The sequence below is a fragment of the Lepisosteus platostomus genome, chromosome 4 (assembly GCF_059453375.1).
Source record: "Lepisosteus platostomus isolate fLepPlt1 chromosome 4, fLepPlt1.hap1, whole genome shotgun sequence".
Taxonomy (NCBI): Eukaryota; Metazoa; Chordata; class Actinopteri; order Semionotiformes; family Lepisosteidae; genus Lepisosteus; species Lepisosteus platostomus.
The window spans coordinates 34,261,973-34,277,090 of record NC_142614.1 but is presented as its reverse complement, the minus strand read 5'-3'; the positions used below and the strand labels follow the sequence as shown (position 1 = coordinate 34,277,090).

Here is a 15,118-nt window from a genome sequence, read left to right as displayed (position 1 = left end):
TAGAGCAATGACAAGCTGACACAGCGGTGTAGTTGAACGAATTAGGTTGCTTCAGAAATTAATGGTTTCATTGCAACATCCACCGCGAGACCTTTGTCGTCAAGAAAATGTTAGACTGTTGTGAATTGTATCAAGGCTCGAAAAATTAATTCACATCTGCTTTGCTCGACTAAACAGGCTCACCCCTCTCACTGAAATGGTGCTTTTTTATTTTTATTTGTTGTTGTTGTTTTTTTTCTGTAAAACACTTTGAGAAGCCACATTTTTTATATCAAACAAAGTTTATTATTATAATATTTATTATATGTATGTGTGAGTGTGTATGCACATGCGCTCATGTTGGTCATTGAGAATTTCTGGGGTTCCTATGAGATGATGACTTGTAGGTGGTACTTGGATGCTTTGGTTGGATTAGGGGTGGTACTTGGTCCAAAACGTTTGAGAACCACTGGTATAAAGCATTTATAATGAATAAGCTTCTATCCCATCATTAACAAGTATTCACAAATTCATATGTTCATGCAAGCCTGTTTACACTTCATCAATCACTGCTGCTACCTCATTTATGTAAGTCATGTGTAGGACAAACCATTACAATTACATTCAAAACAATGTCAATTTAAGTTAGTATTTTCCAGCTGTTATTGATTGCATCCCACTTTAATCCAAGGGAAACTACAAAATCCTTTCCAGAAAAAATGAACTGTTGCCTGTGTTAAAGCCTTGATAGATCTGACTTTTATGGAATATTTTCCACTGTGGCCTGGACACTATTTTCCTGCTGCACAAAAGGTCCATAAATGTTATCACGAAATGCATTTTTTTCAGGGAAGCCTCTTGAATATTTCTTTCCACAGCAAAGCATTCAGATTCCATCAATCTAAAAACCAGAAAACCATCATTTTTTACACAATTTTCTTCCTTCTGAGACTAAACCTGCTGCTTTGCACTTAGGAGATTCTATTTTAAGTTATCTTCGGAGTGGCAGAAAACAAAAACTAGCATAAAGGTAAGTGTTCACCATCACTAAAGTATGTGACTTTACTTTTTTAATAAATCCTAAAAACATTTTTATAAAAGATTGCAAATGCCATTTTTTTGCAAGATACTTTTTTGTACATTAAATAACTGCACAACAGGTGAAATGCTAGCTCAAATGTTAAAATGACAGAACCAATATACAACCGCTTCCTTAATCAGTCTACTTTTCTTTTTTTTCTATTTTTGTAAAGATTTTAAGATTCCCATTGCCAAAAAATGAAGCTGTTTGAAAATTTTAAGTTAGCTATCCCCATCTATTTTCTTACAATACATTCCAGGTCAAATCCTTTAGCAGTTTTAAGGCATTCTGTAACGATTTACTGAAAATTGAAGTAGATCAATTCATAAATGGAAGTGTGCGCGGTCTTTCCATCTAAAGGCCCTTTCACACTTATTTTGCTAGAGCGGGAATGTCAAACCCATTCCTAGAAAAGCCTAGTTTCTTCTATTTCTTGTTAAAACCAGGGAAGGTATTTAAACAACCCAATAATTTTCTTAAACATATATAGGATGATTCTTAAAATCTCTTACATTTGAGTTACAAGGTTACCGAAAACATTCACTTAATAAAAGGTGTAGGTACCTACAAAAATCTCAGAGCCATTAAATTATGGCAAATTTTACAATTATTCAGTTAATTAGACCAACTATGTTAGTGAGAGCTTGGGTGAAAGAAAAATGTAATGACATCAGACACAACAGGCACTGGTATCCCTATGTTCTCATTGCTACTTTCAACAAAGGGAAAAGCTCTCCCAATCAAGTCTAACTCAAGTCTTTAAAAACGTGGAACCATGCATGAAAGAAGCCACAAAAGCAATGCAAATGTGGCTTATCATTGTACTCCACAGAACTCTGTTCGTGTTTGTAACCACTGCCACATTCATTCTAAATGACATCCAGTAGTTGGAACGTGCTTTTAAAGAAAGTCTCAAAATACTAGTCTTACACAGAGCACACACCAGCACTTTGTCCATACTACCCTCCCTTCATTAAAAAAATAAATGTAGCAAACCACAGTAAATGATGAAACACCCTTTTGATTAAAGAACATTGCTGTTGAATATTGGTATTCGCCAGTTAATACCACTCCATTTACAACAGCGCCTATGTTCATCCCAATGGTCTGATAGGACCTTGTACAATCTCTGAACAAATTTCCCTTTTTATGACACCAGTGTCTGTTTTATTCTTTCCCAACTTAACAATTAGTTCAATTAAAGCTCCTAATTAAACCTCCTAATTTACTAAAAGCTTAGCTGGTTTGAGACCAGCAAACACTGAAGTCCTGGGGTCCAAGATCAAGAATCCCCGCTTTAAAGTACAGTTAATTGCTTGGACACCTACCTGGTTATTTTATTCATGTAGGAGTCAGACATTGTGTGTAGTACAAAATTACCATACGTAATAGTATAAAGGGAACATGGTGCTTCCTGGATTAATATTGAAACCTAGCAGGTATTTCTTCTGCTCTCCAACTAAGCATTTGCTTCTTGATGGCAATTGTATTAAAACTAATGACTAGGGAACGAAATGCAAGTTGTTTTATTTGGTAGTAAGTGATGAGTGTTCAGAGGTATGAAGTTTCATCACTTTTCATAAAAACAGCTTGAAGTGTAAAGGCCCTTTTACACTTATTCAATTTCCCATATATTCTTTTCATTTTGGCCCCAAGTTCACTCATCACTGCTTGAGTTCAACCCTGCTTGTATTCACTTTTTGTCTTGCCTAAAAAAATGGGGTGTTTTATGACGTGACTTTTTCTGTGTAAAAAAGTACGAAGTGCTCACTTTAGCCCACTGCTCTCTAGGAGCTAAACTCTGGTCAATGTCCATCTCAGTTCTCCAATCTAATGTCAATGTTTATTGAAAATCTTCCCTTCATCCTCTTGGAAACCAAAATTCAGAGTTAATAGCCTTTTTGTACTTGTAAGACTTTCAAATCCTAAAAGGCCATAAAGGGTAATGTCTGTCATAACTAAAGGTATGGGTAAAACGTAAATACAAATTTTTCTCAAGCGCTTCTCCAGGTGAAACTCAATACATGCCACATAGTAAATGTTATTATTTATTCAAATATATAATTCTCAATAATGCGTGCAATCAGTCTTCAAAGCAATAGTGAAAATATAGTTGTAATGATAGGCTGTATGTAGCAAGGAAGAACTTATCTATTAATGAAATGCAACTGACTAACCTATAGTATTCCATCTTTTAAATCATGGACGTTCAGTGACTGTTATCTGATTTTCACTACAAAATTGTACTGAGTTAATAATCTGCTATATACTGTAGGTTAGATTATTCATCATGAACATTATTTAGTGGAATATAACCCAAAAATATTGCTTTCAATCTGTACTTTGTTAGTTTTTCAATTTGTTTTATTTTAGGCTTTTCTGGTTAATGCAATCAAAAGTCATAATCCACCTCATTATTTTACAACTTTTGTCAAAGCAAGAAATGGGCTTTGGAAAGCAATATTGTTTTCAATCATGTTACTCTGGACTGAAAGATTTGAAAAATAAATGTATTACAGTAATTAATGTAGTAGTGACAAACCGAGATGAACATCTTGATGCCCAGAGCACCAATGGCACATATTCCTAAAACAATATGACTATACATTTGTAATATTTTTTTATTTCCTTATTTTTGACAACAAAAAATCTTGACATTATAATTAATGTTTTTACATCTCTATAGCTAAGTACATGTTGCAAATAGTGAAATCAGTCAGATAAATAATAATAATCAATAAGAGACTGTGACCGATTCTAAAATAAAGTTACCAGTCCTCTTGTCATTCTAAATAAAAATGTCATTATTCAGGAAAAGCTGGTCATTAATTTCGCAAGATTCGACATGTGGAAAGTTAGAATTCAAGACTGGGATACTATGAATATATATACATTTTGTACAAAGAACATAACTTTGACCATATATATTTAAATATTTAATGCCATTATAAGAAGCTGCTTAAATCATAATAATATACAGCTTATACATAGTGACCATTTTAGGGGTTAAAAGATTAGATAATTGGCTAACTGATGCACAATTCAGTACTTTTGTCAAACATTTGTCAAGTACGTTTTATTTTAATGTGTACAATGCTGAAATTTGTCAAAGGTGTGGTCGAGTCCTTCATGTATTCGTGTATATTTCTAGAGCTAGTACTAATCTAAAAACAGCTTACATAAATTACAGGGATATACTGTATGTCCAGGGCTCACAAAGAATAACAGGACCATTTGTGAAAAGAACTGACAACACAAACAGCAGCACTGAGTGGATTAGATTCATGTCAGATCGCGAATAAAAGAAGACAGGGCAGCACCCGGATGTCTGTATGGATATATAGAAAATGAAAAATTAGGCGATTTTTTTCTATCATTCTATAATATTCCCAGAAAGACGTGTTATAAGAGTGACGCACCTCAAACTGATTAAAGTAGTTGTAGGTGTGGCCTGATCATGAAATACCTGGGGCCATGGATAGCATGCACACAAAAGGCAACTGGAATGTTCCACTCTGTGCTTTGTCTGGGTTTATTAAAATGACTCACAGAACTTTAGAACAATGTGGTACATATTGCAGAATAAGACCAAATAATCTAATCACGAAGAATAAATGGACTGAAATAACCCACATTTGCATGTATTTTTATTTTACTTTCTTTCTCTATAAAGTAGCTGGCAAAAAGTTAACACTGTCATACAGTATGATGCTGCATTTTCCCTGTAAATGGGACAAATTTGGAGCAAATCTGCTTTGAAGAAATCAAGGTGAGAATGAAGGCCACCACTCAATAGCTTTCTTGTTGATGATAATCATTTTTCTGGCATGTAAAGCCTAATGTTGCTTTTAATAGTGGCAAGTAATTTAACATCTTTGATATTTTGCTCCTACAGTATATGCATTTGCTGAATTTATCATCAAGCAATTGCGGGTTCCATTCCATTTTTCCTGGGACTACGTGAGGAACAAAATTCTTAAATCTCACTTTTTTCTTTCTTGACAAAATACTTTAAATCACAAAAAATAGAAAACCTAATATATTGAGGTTTGTACTGCAGAAGACAGAGGTTCTCAGTTATAGTCACAAGAGATCTGTCTCTTCTGCTTTTTTGTTCTAGATGAGTTCTCAATTGCAGGCTAATTGATTTGGATTTTTTTAATCTGAGGCATACTTTCAAGTTTCATTTAATCTCTTATATATTTGAATGACATTTGTAATTGGTATCAAACCAGCACAAATCTGTTTCAGAACTCTCCTCATTCAGCTGTGCTACCTGAAATGCAACTGAATGAATGAAGGATAGAAAAAAATGGGGGAGAATTTGATACAGTCATTCCTGCCTGCATCACAAACTGTTCACTTATTAAGAACTAAACAGAAAAATGCAAAAAATTTAAGTAAAGTGAGGAAAGAATGCATATAGTTCTTTATCTTGAAATTCTTTTAAAAAATAAGTTATTTTTTAAATTATTTAATTATTTTTAAAATCAAAGACTGAGTGCAGAAAACACTCAAGCAAGTAGATCAATTAAAGACCAGTGATTGAGAGATCAGTTGAAACTGGGTTCCCCATTAATAGGATTGAGAACAAAAGGTACAATAAGTGAGCAGCAGTATATAAAAAATAAAATTGAAACCTAGAAGAAAACCATAAAAAGCACATAAATAAAGTATCTCACAAGCAAGCATTCTATTTGTACAGAAAAAAAAAACATTTACATATTCTACATTATGAAGACCTCCAACCAAAAAGATATCTAAAAATCTAGCAAGAAAAAAAAAACTCTTAGTTGTAGACAACAGGTGAAGAAATGGCTGCAATTTCAGAAGCACAAAAGTAAATATGCTCCCAATCTTGAGGGTCAATAAGGTCCAACTTTATGCATTTTCAAACATGTAAACGTCAAAATGTAATGGGTAAGGTTGTGTCTAGCTAACATAACACCACAATAAAACCTATGAAAAGGCATTGTTAAATGAATCATAATTAGGATCATACAAACTACTTTGAAATATGATTGTGGAATACTATTTGAAAACGTTCTTGAGAAACAAATATTGTGATTGTTGTTTTAAAACCAAGGAGAATAATTCTTTAATTAGCCCAGCTGAATTCAAAGTGGAAGAGGTGGGCTGAGAGGAAGGAAAATTTTACTGAACACCAATGTTTAAACAGTTGCATGACATCATCATGTTCATATCCATATTTTAAAGAAAATCTTGTGTTCAATTCTTTATATCCTTGAGAAAATGTGGTCATCAAGAACCAAACTGGAAGATTTTGTAAAAGGAGAACACAACAGAAATAATTTGAGTCCATCAACTATTGAAGACATCAAATAATAAAACAGAATAGGTAGTTTGGCCATTAAATAAAATACCACCATTTTGATAGCTCACAGCATAGCAGCTTTGCACAAAAAGATTAGCTGTCTAGATCTCTCTCCTTGCATTCTTGTAGGAATCACCAAACTACAGTAGCCCATAAAAACCTCTCAAATAATATGGATAATTGCAGTATCCATGTGTTGAATGTACCAAAGATGTATCAAGTTGAAATATAAAACCAGAAGATTTGGAATTCTGCAGCAATCTGATTTTCTAAATGCATTTATATCCATTTCCTGATAAAGTATGTTATATGTACAAATTAGGCATTATGAAAGAATACTCAAAATACATGAAAAATAAACCTGCATAAAAAGAAAATAACTTCCCTTTGTTCTATGTAAATTTTCCAAGTTTCCCATGAGTTCTAACACTAGACAAACATAAGAATTGTCAAATAATTGTCAAAATGGCACACATGCATTACACATTTCAAATTCAAAATTACACATATCCAATAGTGATTTCTTTCTACTATAGATGTTGGGAAACCAAAGCTATTGGTTGATTTTTGTAAATTATATAGGAATGCAATATATTTTATTTTCCTTAGTCGTAACACAGAATATAAATATTTTAAAGAAAATGTAAAACATTTGAGTTATATATAAATATGATGAATTCATGAGGTTCTCCTCTGTACATATTTTAATTTGTTGTGGTGTCCCACATGCCTTGTGAATGAACACCACTACTGTTATGGGACTCTAATGAGTTTATGAATGCACTACCACAAATTCACAGCCAATGTGCTAATTAAATCCATAACCAAAGATGTTAAAAGATCAAAAGTTTGTCTCGAGTAGCATATTCTGTAAAAAGCACATTTGGAAAACATAGACTTGAAAACCACCTAGTCTTTGTTTCCTTCTTTTATCATCTAGAAGAATCAGTCACACTTAATTTGAGAATGCCATCATCAAAGGAACATCTCATCAGCTTAGGAACTCATACTCTGTAAAACTAAAATATTTCAAAAGCTCCTGAAGGCCACCAGCTTTCTCTCTGTCTACAACACCAAGGACTTCTGGGTTCTGCTACTGCATAATTAAGCATTAAAATTCCTGTCTCATCCATGTCTCGTCTCCCTCCATCACACCGTCGATCCCAATCCCTTTTCAGTCCTGCTTCTGGAAGCTCTACCGCCCTCCATTTTCTTGTGAAGTCCACAGTAAAGCAAAAACTTAACCATGACTTCACAAGACAAAGCATTCTTGCAAGCTTCTATTTGTGCCTGGGCTGGAACCTGCACAAGCAAAAGTCATACTGATAAGCTAAACAACAAAGTCAACCTTTGTTCTTGTTGGGGATTTCTGACTTCAGTCTCTCCTTAGAGACTGCTGTGCTTTCCTCCATTTTATGGTGAAGCCCACAATGACATACCTGACTTCAGAGCCCTGTCAGCACAGACATCCAAACCCCAGCTTGCAGCAGCAAAGGGAGAAAAAAACAACCCAAATGCAATTAAAGAAATACCCCCTCAGAACTGGAAGCTTCAAGTCACTCGTTAGGAAAAACAGAAAATCCAGCCGTTTAAATTTAATCGGAGTTAGGGAAGCCAATAGGATCAACAAAAAACCTGGACAGAGCTTTTTTTGAGTGAGTATCTGGACTTGGACCAGCAGCAATGCCAGACAGTCGTTAATGGAGGCTCAGCTCTTTTAAACACTAGTGCTGGGAGAGGAGAGCTATCCGTGCAATGGCTTCTCCTTCCAAGCTAACGATCAAAAGAGAGGGAGAATGCAAAATCCCTCACAAGACCTACCTAAATAAAACTCTCCCGGGTACTCGTACACAACGCAAGCTCTAGTGAGGTCCTGTTTAGAGTCTCGATTTCCAAAAAACACGTACAAATAAATGGGTGGTAGAAAAAAATAAAGAGGTCACGTTCTGGCTGGCTATACATGTTTGGGTGCCAACACGAGCTTTCTTCATTTCTTTCTTTCTCTTTCTTTCTATTGCTCTCGCTCTCTCCAAGTCACCACGACTGGTCCTAAACTAAAAAGAAAAAAAACCTTCAGCTTTTTCCAGCTCATTAAACAGACGCTCTCCAGGTTTTTCGTTCAACCACAACATCTTGTTTATGGATCATTAATAAAGCAGTGATCTTAACGTTTTGGATTCGCGTTTTACTTACGAGTTCGTCCAGAAAAGAGACCTTTCTAAAAGTTGTTTTGTGTCTCATGCGTGTGCCCGGTCTAGTGGATGATCGCCATCTTTCCTGCTTCTCCTTTGCTGCAGCTGCAGATGACCTGAGATCCGTCTGTCTCTGAATAATGAGCAACCAGAGAGACAAGGAAGACAATCTGCAAAGCAGGCAACACAAAGAAGTTTTGGAGACTAGCAAGCACCAGGGGGTGCGCAAGAGTTTGCAATGATGATACAAGCAGAATGGACAACGTGGTGTGTATCCATAAAGCTTCTTAGATCGCAATCAAAGCTAATTAAAAAGAAAAAAAAATCACCCCAGTGGACTGATTTCCGTGAGCATTCCAGTACACCTCGAGTTCTGATATTTGCTCTAATGCCTAAACAGCGCTGTTTTGGATTTTCTTAAAAATACAGTGTTGATTTTTGCAAACATCTTGAGTTTCAGTAGTGCTGATCTCACGCAACTAGGTCATATAAAAAAAAAGTGTTATGGAGTTGAAGAGGTATTTGGGGGACTTTTGGACAGTTTGTAAAGGTTTATGCTAACATTCATAAATTAACAGTGATGCACAAATAGTTGACCTGCACACTTATTTTTATACATGTACTATACAGTATATGTACACAGTTGCAGATGAATGATGGCAACATTTGAGACATTGACAGTTTGCTGTTCTCTTGTTCACTTAGATAAATACGTTATATTACGGAAAGGTCCCTGATGAATTAACCAAATTAAAACGAGTGCAGGTGTAAGTTTTGGCCATATTTGAAATGCATATTCTTTCTAATACAATTTTAAAATATGAATATTTAATCTACCTGAAATGTTTCCCATTACTTACTAGTGTGCAGACCTCAAAAAGGTGCTGTCTTTGATAAAAAAAAGTTTAAGAAACTTTTATTGTTCTAAAGTAATTTGTGAATATCATTGTTTCAATCACCACCACTTTAAATCTGATAAATACCTGTCAACCAAATTGAATATTCACCTGTGAAATTTACTTTACTAGCCCGTTAGATTATAGACCATAAGTTACATTTACGTGGATAACATAAGGCCAGTTTGCATTTGTGTGTTTCCTTAATGTTCTAAAGCCTACAGTACATTGAAAATAAATGTATGTCTTTCAGCTGCATGATCTTTGAAACTGAATAAACAGGATCTTTTAAACTGAATGTGTTAATCTTGATAAATATGCTTTGGAAATATTTATATATTTTTTTCAATGTCATTTATTTTATAATTATTACTTCAGTGAATTTTTCTCACATTTTATGATGAATTTGGGAATATTCTCTTGTTACTTCACTAAATGTTAAAGGCAAAAAATGTGACTGATAAGTGTATACAGCACAACAAATGTAGCACTGAAATACACCTACCTTGTGCTGTGTACAAACAAAGTTTCTTTGATTGGCTGCATATCAGTGTTCATATCAATATAACTGGGGTTAATGGAAAACAAAAAATAATGACAGAAATGGAAAAAAGCACTATATACTGTACATAGACCTACTGTAGGCTGCTGTAAAAGAAATGTGATCCATAGAAGTTCTTAAATCTATTCCTCTATTATCTATGATTTCTTTAGCAAAATTTCATAACATGTAACAGAATTTGTGCTCTTTTCATCTTCATGCCTTCCTAAACACTTAACATATTCATACTCAGCTTGCCTCAGTTACTGTACGTAATATTTTTGCCAGCTATTGGGTATGTTTTCAGTTGTTTTCAATGTCTGTAAAACAACACCACATACTAGTCTGTTCAACTTTCACAAACAGATGTTTTGAGTCATTTTAGACTGAAATCTCATCTATCGTACATAACCGGATTTAAACAAAACATTGATCCACATATCAATCACATAATCTATAACCGGTAATTAATACCATTAGACCGGGACAAATAAATCAACACTTTAATTTAATTGTGTTCTATAAGTACATAACAGACAATTAAAAAAATTAATTTGTTGAGACATGCTGGAAATTGATAAAAACAAGAATCCTGAAATACACTAAGTTCTTGAGGCCTGCATTTGGCCATCATTGGCCTAACTGATCAGCATGAGATCATTTTGAAAATAGCTTATTAGCTATTCAGTCAGTGAAGTACATGAAAGTAACATATGTAGAGTAATCCTTCCCCATAAGAACCTTATGGATTTAGGGATATATTATAGTAGATTATATATATACAGTTGCAAGAAAAAGTGTGAACCCTTTGGAATTACCTGAATTTCTGCATTAATTACTCAGAAAAATATGAAAAGATCTTCAACTAAGTCACAATAATAGTCAAACACAATCTGCTTAAACTAATACATAAACAATTTTACTTCTTCTGTCAGTACTCATCACATCATTTAAACATTCACAGTCTAGATTGGAAAAAGTATGTGAACCTCTAGGCTAATTACTTCTCCAAAAGTTAATTGGAGTCAGGTGTTCCAATCATGAGGAGATTGGAGGTGTGGGTTGGAGGTGCTCTGCCCTATACAAAGATTGATTACTGACAGAGTCTGCTCTTCTCAAGAAAGAGCTGTTCATGTGAACCATGCCCTGATAAAAAGAAATAGCAGAGAACCTTAGAGGAATTGTAGAGTTGCATAAAGCTAGAAAAGGCTACAAAAGCATTTCTAAAGGCCTGGGTGTTCATCAATCCACAGTAATACAAGTTGTCTACAGTACAAATGGAGGAAGTTCAGTACTGTTGCTAGGAGTTTGCATCCTGCAAAGATCACAGCAAGAGAGCAGTGTGTAATGCTGAAGGAGGTGAAAAAGAACCCTAGGGTAACGGCAAAGGACCTGCAGAAATCTCTTGAACTTGCCAAAGTCTCTGTAAATGTGTCCACTAAAAGAAAAACACTGAACAAGAATGGTGTTAATGGAAGGACACCACAGAGGAAACCACTGCTCGACATTGACATTGAAAAAACATTGCTGCATGTCTCAAGTTTGCAAAAGACCACCTGGATGTTCCACAACACTTCTGGGACAACATTCTGTGGACAGATTAGACAAAGGTTGAACTATTTTGCAGAAATGCGCAACGCTATGTTTGGAGGGGGAAAAAAAACACTGCACACCAACACCAAAAACTCATCCTAACCATGAAGCATGGTGGAGAGAGCATCATGGTTTGGGGCTGCTTTGATGCCTGGACAGCTTGCTATCACAGAGGGAACAATTAATTCCAAATTCAAAATTTTACAGGAGAATGTCAGGGCAGGGTAGCAGTCTGTCGCCTGAAGTTTAATAGAAGTTGGGTGATACAACAAGACAATGACCCGAAACCCGAAACACGAAATGTTTGGTGGAGGTTATTGCTGCTTAAGGAGGTTCTACCAGTTACTAAATAGAAGGGTTGAGATACTTTTTCCAACCTACACTGCGAATTTGTAAATTATGTGTTCTGTACTGACAACAAGTACAATTGTTTGTGTTATTAGTTTAAGCAGATTGTGTTTGTCTATTATTGTGACTGAGCTGAAGATCAGACCACATTTTTATGAGTAATTAATGCAGAAATCATTGTTGCTAAGATCTGACTCAGTATGCACTTCTGGTCACAGCAGTTACAGTGGGATGCCAAAGGTTGCACCTTCTTTTTAACTGTGGATTTAGGATATATGACTTAGAGATTAAGGAACCATTAAAACGTGTAACCTAAACCAAGGTGATTTTTCACAATAGAATCAATAGAGGAGGGTTAGGGAACACAAGTTACTGTGTGTATGGAACTACCTAAATACAGTACAGAGGGTCAGGTTATAAATCTAGATTGTTTTTCTATAGACTTAGTATTGGAAGTAGAGTTAAAATTACTTCCATCCATTTTCTAACCACTTCTTCAAATTCAGGGTTGCAGGGGACCTGGAGCCTATTCCAGGAAGCAAGGGGTGAAAGGCAAGAGTACACCCTGAATGAGATGTCTGTCATAGTGCAGACAGACACACTCACACTGACACCCAGAGACAATTTTCTCAGAAGCCAATTAACCTACAAGTATGTTTTTGGACTGTTGGAGGAAACCAGAGCCTATGGCAGAAGCCTACACAATCATGGGGAGAGGATACAAACTCCACATAGATTGCACATCGCCACCTACTGTACCTTGCTGGTTTGTGGTGCCTTGAAAGACATGTTTGCAACATATGAATTTAGTTCCTTAATTAATTGATTAATTATATAGTATGCAAAATAATGAACACTGAGCTGATTTATAACGGGATACCCTCTGTACAGTTTAAGAGGGAGTTAAAACATTTTACTTCACTATACTCCTCTCATAGTAGCTAAGTACTTGCACTACACATAGCCTGTTCAGGTCCTCAGTTTCTTTATTTGTCTTTTGTTGATTTTGAGGACTGAAACTGGCCATTGCTAAACTCGTTAAGACACTTTGTACTGTAGGTATCACTCATTATTTTGTATGGAAAGACATATCCTTACATTTTATTTAAAAGGAAATTGACATAAATCAATTATAGTCTGAAATATGTTTCACTCCATTCCAGGCTCATGAAGAGTGTGATTTTACTTCCCCTGATGTTTTTCTTATTCTTTTATTTGTAACAGTGATTGATCCTGCTTCATTAGTTACCCCTTGAACACATAATATGGTTTCATCTCTCCATGGACTGCAGCATATGTTTGTAGTATATTTAATATAATGAATTATTACTTTTATATTTAAGAAACCTTAAAAATGCTGTCCAACAAGAGCCATTTGCTTAGGTCTTTAATTTAATGGGAACATTTAATTATAGTACATACAATTCAAATGTTGTTATTGTAAAAACAAAGATTCTTTGTTTTTATTTTTAGCATTGAACACTACTCTAGAAAATGTAACATTTTAAACAGGAGAATACTTTCTATTATCCTTAGCACTCTTGATTCTTAATGTGAGTACTAACTGAGTGGGTACTGCCTGGATGCGTCAAGTACTATTCCGTAATATTCCTACTATTCTACTATCACTATGTACTGTTCCTTCAATGAAAAAGACACAATAGTTAAGACAGTAACTCTTTAAACTTTCAGTTGCCAGCTTAAAACATTTTGTAAAAATTCAATCAGTCTGTTTTATTTACTCATTGAACAACAGCTTATTGCCCAAAACTTTCAATAAAGGTGCCAAAACAGTGAGTACTTCACACTAGGTAGGAGAGTCACTCTTTCTGTTTGGATGTTTTTAGTCTTTTATAATTGCAGTAATTTCACACATATCGTGTCCTAGTTTGTTACCACAAATCATTCAAATAACATACGGAAGGTTACATAGTAATAATTTGTTAAACCATTGTATCAATATAGTGAACAAGGTAAATAACACTTTTGGAGAGATTTTCAATTAAAGAGCAATGAAAACTTTAAGAAATTAAAGCTTTATTTTTAGGTTGATTAATGTTAACATATAGCAGAGTTTGGAATCTGGTTATCTATATAATTTTATGACTGCAAATCTAATTGTTCTAAAATTGTTCCCTAGAAGGAATGTTAGAGATTGAATTTTGATAATTTTGCTTTTGCTCTTTGTACTACTTTTTAATGAAAAGGATTCACTGAACCATCAACGCCTGGTAAATCAGGTCCCTGGTATTGTTGTGAATGAAGAGATAACTAAACCTCTCGTAAACAACTCCAGAAAATAAAGCCTTTCTCACACAACCTTCCCTCAGTAAAAGCATATTCAAAAGTTTTAAAAAGTGGAATAAGAAGGAAGAAAACATAAATAAAAAGGCGATAACGAGGTCATGTGCCCTTACCAACCATATAACTTGGTAACAAAGGGGAAGCCTCAGTGTAGGAAAAGAGGACATCCTGTTTGGATGCAGGGGAAACAGGAGGAGGACTGGGCTACTTGTCATGATGATTCTAATCATCCACAGACAAAAGCAAAAGGCAGTTTATGTTTCATGAAGGACATTTTTAGACTGATGGAATAAAAAACTAATAAAGTTAGATATATCTTGTTTTGTTAGTGTTGTAAGTCATTTGGTGAAAAATAAATTCCATTAACTAGTCTTTAAAATTTTTTATTTTAATTGTACCATGTATTATCAAATGAAATCATGCAATTATTCTGTAATTGTAGTCATTTATAAAACAGACTTCTCATTAATTAATTAGCATGTACACTGCACATAATCAATTAACACAAAACAAAAACATTTGACAGTGCTGAAAATTGTGAAACCAAAGGAATTAGAATTAGCAGAACAACAGTAGTGAAATTCCTACAGAAGAATAGATACACGACAGTGTTAAAACTTATCAAAGGATGCTTAGTATCATCACTGTAAAACTAACAATACAAATCAAATCCTCTGTAGAAGTTTAAGATCAAAAAGACAATCTCTAAGACTGGAAGACTTTTTTGACTTGTCAAAAATATTACCCATACAACATCCAGGCATCTGATGAATAAAGAACAAAATGAAATGATTATATGTGACAAAACATTGAGAAATGATTTGAATAGCAACAGTTATAATATGTGGT

At 34.5% G+C, this 15,118-nt stretch overlaps 1 protein-coding gene across 2 annotated transcripts in view; it reads right to left on the bottom strand.

Annotated features, from left to right (window-relative positions):
• The window catches only part of znf462 (zinc finger protein 462), a 95,064-nt gene extending 86,255 nt beyond the window's left edge, over positions 1-8,809 (bottom strand). The window contains exon 1 of one of the 2 annotated variants that reach the window (XM_088629457.1): positions 8,589-8,809. The gene's annotated coding sequence lies outside the window, so the exon portion shown is untranslated. The remainder of the gene's footprint in view (positions 1-8,588) is intronic. The other variant, XM_088629456.1, reaches the window with a different exon arrangement.
• Between the last annotated feature and the right edge of the window lie 6,309 nt (positions 8,810-15,118).